At 61.6% G+C, this 6,006-nt stretch overlaps 1 long non-coding RNA gene across 1 annotated transcript; it reads right to left on the reverse strand.

The window, feature by feature from the left end:
- Positions 1-807: 807 nt before the first annotated feature.
- LOC116659841 lies at positions 808-2,884 on the reverse strand. Its single transcript, XR_004315204.1, has 3 exons — positions 2,083-2,884; positions 1,818-1,948; positions 808-943 (listed from the first exon to the last, which is right to left on the reverse strand). It is a non-coding gene; the product is annotated as an uncharacterized LOC116659841 (long non-coding RNA).
- Positions 2,885-6,006: the final 3,122 nt, after the last annotated feature.

Raw genomic sequence — 6,006 nt, forward strand, 5'->3', positions numbered from 1 at the left:
TAGAACAGGTGGGGAGAGTCAGCAAGGAGGTGCCAAGAAGGACTGTCCCAGGTGACGGCTGAGAGAGGGGTGGGGAGGAGGGCACTGAACCCTTGTGACAGTGGGGGGAGGTACCATGGGAGGAACAGGCTGGAGGTGGAGGCAGGAGCTCCATTTTGAACACCTGAGGTTAAGAAAGGACTCTCCCAGAAGCCAGCGTCTCTCCAACCCTTTCAGGTTCCCAGGCTGGAGGAAACCTTGGGGCCCAGCTCCCCAGGCCTTGGAAGCCCATGTCTCCCAGGGCGATCACTTCACATTTTCTTGGATTCAGATCAGCGGCTCAACAGACGGGGGTCCCTGTGATTTCCTACCAGCTGGGCATCAACTTAGGCCCAGCACGAGTCTCCTCCACAACAAACATCCTCGGCTGCACCCCAGGCCCCCCGCCCCCAGGCCCGGGAGGTAGGCCCAGCCCCCTCACCCGCAGGCACTCTGCGACTGGCCCCAGGCTCCCAGCACAGCCCGTCCAAGATCCAGGGCAGGCAGCTGGGGTCGGGGCTGGGCCCCTTCCTGCTGCTGGCTTCCGGGTGGCCCTGCACACTCCCTCACCCGTGACCTCTCGGTCCCCCGCCCCAGGGTACGGCTCCTCCCCACTTCCCAGGGCCGCCTAGGACGTCAGACTTCAAAAGCACCGTGACCTCTCCAAACGGGCGTAAAAATATTCATCCGTTTTATTTGTAGGTGCTCCATGCGTCCGATGAAACGTTTTGGCCTTCTCAGCGTCCTTGTGATGTCGACTCGAGGGCCCCGTGGCTTTTCCAAGGTCAAGCCTGAGTGGAAGGCGGGCCGCACGGACCCCGGTCTGGCAGGCCTGCGTTGGCACCTGCCGCCTCGCCCGTAAATCCCCGCAGACGCCCCGCCAGGATCACTGCGCTGGGCGCCGCGGCCACGCGCCTTTCGCAGCCTGGGTAATTGGGCACGAGAAACACAAATACTTCGTTCAAACGCTGGGAAGTGGAAAATTTTCTAATCTGTCAGGCAAAGTCTCCCTTTCTCCTTTCGCGTTTTTTCCCCCAACAGGAAAAGACTTCTCATTTGGCCTCTTTCCGATGCAGATGTGCGAAGACGCTGGTAGCGCCGTCTCGGGACTGAGCGTCTTCTATTGATTGGGAAACACGCAGCACCAGGCGGCGGCAGGAAGCCAGCCGCGGGCAAGCAGCGCCCCCTGGGAGCTGGAGACAGTACTGCACCGGCAGGGACGGGGAGGCCAGCGGGAGGACGAGGAGGCAGGACCACCCTGCCTGAGGGGGAGACGAGAGGAAGGGGACCCCATCCCTGGTGGCAAATCACTTCACCTCTCTGGTCTCTAGCCTCCCCACCTTGTCAAATTGGGGTAAAGCCAGGGTGCACCCCCAAGGGCCTGTGAAACTAGCTGTGTGACCTTCAGAGAGCCACCTCCGTGCACCCTTAGTGAGCAGAGGGATTCACACGCAGAGCTGCTCAGAGGAAGCCATCAGATCACGACTGCCTTGCACAGGCCTGCCTCGTGTGTGAAGGCTGGACACAGCCAGCCTTGGGCCTCTCGGGGTTGACAAGCAGGCAGAAGACGCAAGGAACAAGGACCAAAGGTGTGGTTAGAGCCGGGGCACGCACACAGAGGGGTGTCCTGGCAGGAGCAGGCCCCGCCTGCTGGCTCTCGGGAGTTCTGGCCTGAGCAGCGGGAACTCTGACCTTGGGTGCGAGTCTCTGACCTCCCCTGGACAGGCTACCCTTTCCCACGTGCCCAGACATCTTGCTGGCCACCCGCCGCAAAAGCCCCTTCCCCACTGCGAGCCCACCTGTGGGTCGGGTGGAGGGGTCCTCACAGCCTGGAGACGAGGGGCCAGAACACAGATGCGCAGTCCCAGACCTGAGTTCTCCCCCTACCGCAACAGCATCGTGAGCACGGGGGTCCCCAAACTGGCCCAGCCTGGGAGACAGAGGGGGCAGGAAATACGGGGGATCATTGAAAGATGATGGTTAACAAAGCGGGGTACGGAGGGAGGGAGGGAGGGGGCGGGCCCCCCCACGCCTCCCGCACCCAGCCTCTCAGCCCTCCCCCACCTCGCATCGGTGCGGCCCCGTCAGTGACCAGGAGGCACCACAGGGTGCAGCAGAAAGGGCACCTCTGGCTGTCGGGTCCTGGGCCCCAAATCGCTGGTGGCTTTGGGCAGGGTGGTAGCTCCCTTTAAGGTCTCAGCCTCCAGGATCCTAAAACGGGGCCAGTAATATGGATGCTCTCAAATCGGTGCTGGAATCAGCGTTTACCGAGTCCTGCCAAGCGTCAGGCCTGCGGTGCCTCCCTCCGTCCTCCCCACGGTATCCACAGGCTCCCTTCCTGCACCCTCCCCAGTGTTCCCATGAGGAGTGAGACACAGGGCGGCCAGGCCACAGGGGATGGAGACGGGGGACCACGGCGCTCCACGAGAGCTCAGGAAACACCGGCTGTCACCACGGCTGGTGCTGGCACTTTTCTACTCGTCTAGCAAGGAGACTGAGGTTCAAACAGCAGATCTCTATGTCCCCCTGACATGGCCTCTCGGTAGAACACACAGCCAACAGGCAATGACACCTGCATCAGTCAGGCAGAGCAGGGACACAGTGGCCAAGCCTGGGGGAGCTGGGGAGGGTGAGGGGCACGCAGTGGTCCCGCAGGGCCGGGACAGAGGGTGGAATCGGGAGCCATCAGAGGTGAGGGTCCCGGCAGGCAGGCCAGTGGAGGAGCTTGGGCTGGCTGGCTCTCCTCTCTAGGCCTGGAGCCCAGAAATGGAGCAGATGGACAGACTGCTGGCCTGGGCATATCCAGAAGAACAGCCGTGTCCTGAGGGCCTCAGAGGCAGTGACCTGATTGGTGGCAGCCCCTCGGGGGGAGGCGAAGGGGGCAGCTTTCTGCTTGATCTGAGGAGGAAGACGTTCATGTCAGAGTTCCCCAGGGAGCAGCCGTGAGGAGGGGAGCTCACAGCACCCTGGGCACCCTGAGATCCCAATGGTACCACCAATGATTAGTAGGTCTGCAAAACAGGGCTACAGTAAAAGATCCCATGCTTGGACTCTAGTCCCCTCAGTAGTCAGTGCACCTGTCATCCTGGGCCATCGTCTCCTCACCTGTGTCCTGGGAACATGGAACATGTGCTCCTTGGGTCGCCATGCCAGTCCTGCTGGAGTCGGGCTGGGAAAATGAAGGTGGACCCACTTTATAGATCAGAAAACTGAGGCCCACATACCAGAGGTGACTTGCCCGAGGCCTTAGCATGTCAGTGGATTCACAGCAGGGCCAGGGCCCCAGCTAAAAGGCTGGCTTCAGCTGAAGGGAGAACTGAAGGACCAGCTGGGAAGCTGAGGCAGGGGCCACGTGACCTCAGAAGCTTTGGTGATGACAAGGCTTGATTTTGTGTGCTCGGAACCCAAGCTGCTCTGCCCCTGGAACAGAGAACCCTGTAGTCTAAGCACAGAGAGAGGCTGTGGCTGGCATGGGTCAGGGCCTCTGTGAGGCCCGCTGAGGGCAGGGAAGGCTGGCCCGGCCCGTGGACCCAGGCCCAGCAGGAGACAATGGCACAGCTGGGACCCTGTTGCCTGGTCAGGGGCCCTTCCCTCCTGCCACCAGATGGGGTGTGGGGGCTGCCAGCTCCCTACCACCTGCCCCTGCTGCCCTGGGTGAATGGAAACCCAAGCTCAGACCTCTGCTTAAAAAAATCCCAAACAACCCAAAGCAACAAATTGTCTTCTAAACAAGAAGGCTGCCTGCGGTGGCGGGGAGGCCGGCGGGAAGGCCGGCAGGGAGGCCGGTGGGGAGTAAATCTGCCCTCACGTCTGCAGTTACAGTGATTCAGGCCCGAAAAGGCTGCTTTATTAAAAATCATCCGTCTGTGTTCCGGAATGAGTTAGGAAACATCTTCGGAGAACGACGGGGCTCTTGGAAGTTAATGTAAGCAACTCTGCCCTCTGCCTCCATGCGGCGGCGGGCGGGAGGCGGGCTTCTCCGTGAGCAGAGGACGTGGTCAGGACCCAAGCTCGGACGGACACAGGGGCCGAGAACTGACAACAGCTCCCAGTGGCGCTAAGACCCCAAGGGTCACCAAGGCCCAGGGTTCCCACCTACAGTCCCGCACAGCAGTGCGGGGGGGCATCTGGGTTCTTGACTACCCAGATGGGGACACCGAGGCCGGCCCCCCCTCAGACTGGGGACAAGCCCCGCGCACCTGGCTCTGCAACCCTGAGCCCCTGGCCTCCGTTTCCTCCCAGTCCACACCCACAGCCCCCCAATACAGGTGCAATCAGAGGCCTCGGAGATGAGGTAACAGACACAGAGAGGTGAAGTAACTTGCCCAAGGCCGCACAGCTAAAAAGCAGCTCTGCCTCCTGCTTTGACACTGAAGCGGCAACAACTAGGGCTAGGGGCGGAAAGACCGGCTCCTTCCTGTCAGGCAGCCCCCTCAGGTCCCCCAGACTGTGGTGAGACTGGGCCCAGGTAGCCCAGGGCTGGGGAATGGCCAGCAATGGACAAACGCATGTGCAACACTGTCGCCCAGGCTCGCCTGCCGGCCCACATATACAGGTTCTTCACCCAACAACGTAATTCTGTTCACTCCAGGACACCTTCCTGAACATCGGATGCCTCATGTATGAGGGCAGCGGGCTGAGCGGCGTGACCCTCCCGGGTGTCCTGTTTTTGCAGGGAGGGTATAGCTGAGTGGTAGAGCGCATGCTTAGCAGGCACGAGGTCCTGGATTCAATCCCCAGTACCTCCAGTAAAAGAAAAAAAATTAAAGTAAAGAAAGAAACCTAATTACCTCCCCACCCCCTTCCCCAAAAGACCCAGACCCCCTGTATGTTACACTTCATGATCTCACAGCTCACTCACCATTGAGACTCTAGTCCCGGGGGCCCCCTTTCCTTGCTGGCTTTGGAGTGAGACAGCAGGGCTGGGCCGGCCTGGGGCAGAGTCGGGGCCGGGGCCTGGGGTCGTCCGCACTGCCCACCCCCATCCTGCAGACGGGGAGACAGGCCAGAGCGAGGCCGGCTTGCCCAGAGACTCAGGTTGGGCTCACGTGCCTGGTGCCTGGCAGCCCCCTGTGCCCAGGGCCGCCCCAGCCGCCTGCGCCCCTGCAGGAGAGAAGGGGCCTCCCACACACCTGCTACTGGGGCTTCGTCTGCACCCGAGTCCTCCCTCCACCCCGGGGTTGGGGAGGGAGCAGCAGGATTTCAGAAAAGCCCATGAGGGCTAAGCTCAGCCCCCAGGGCAAGGCCAGGCGCAGGCTGGCGCCGAGGGGGCTGCAGGCGGAGCCGTGCTGGCTGGGAGGGTCCCCACAGCCTCTCCCCACGCGTGGAGGCAGCGGAGGGGAGATGGTGCAGGCCCTGCCTGGAGCACCTGCAACACAGGCTGTTGAGACGGGGGACACACCGAAGAGTGGCAGCCGCCGTAAGCAAGGCTGCTGGTTTCTGACATCGGTGACTGGACTGAAGAAAGCCAGGGTTGCAGGAGAGTAGTCAGGCCAGAGCTGGTCCCTGGTCCCCAGGGCATCTGGGCTCAAGGTCACCTGCCCACGCTGGCCCACCCACTCTGACACCCACACACAGGGGCCCCCACAGGGCAGTGGAATTAGATCATAAGCTGTGTGGCATCTGCCTCCTCCAGACCTGGGATCTGGTGTCAGTGGGCCAGCCTGCCTGCCCCCCGACGGAGCCCCCGTGCCCAGCACACACACATCTGGCTGAGAACGCCTCACTGAGCATCCAAGATGCCGAAGGCTGGTTCCCTTCTCCCGCCTTCACCTGTGTGCCCACCAGCCTTTGCAGACCATGAGACATGGCCCCTGCCTTGCAAACCCCACCAAAGAGCAGTGTTTCCAAGCAACAGGGACCTCGTTGCACTCCCAGAGCACACTCAGACACAAGCACACTAGGCACACACACCTGCACTTACACTCGTGGGTTCGAGAAGTGACGCTGAGTACCCTGGACTGGCCTCTTGGTTATGGCTAGATGTCA

The sequence above is a fragment of the Camelus ferus genome, chromosome 25 (assembly GCF_009834535.1).
Source record: "Camelus ferus isolate YT-003-E chromosome 25, BCGSAC_Cfer_1.0, whole genome shotgun sequence".
Lineage (NCBI taxonomy): Eukaryota > Metazoa > Chordata > Mammalia > Artiodactyla > Camelidae > Camelus > Camelus ferus.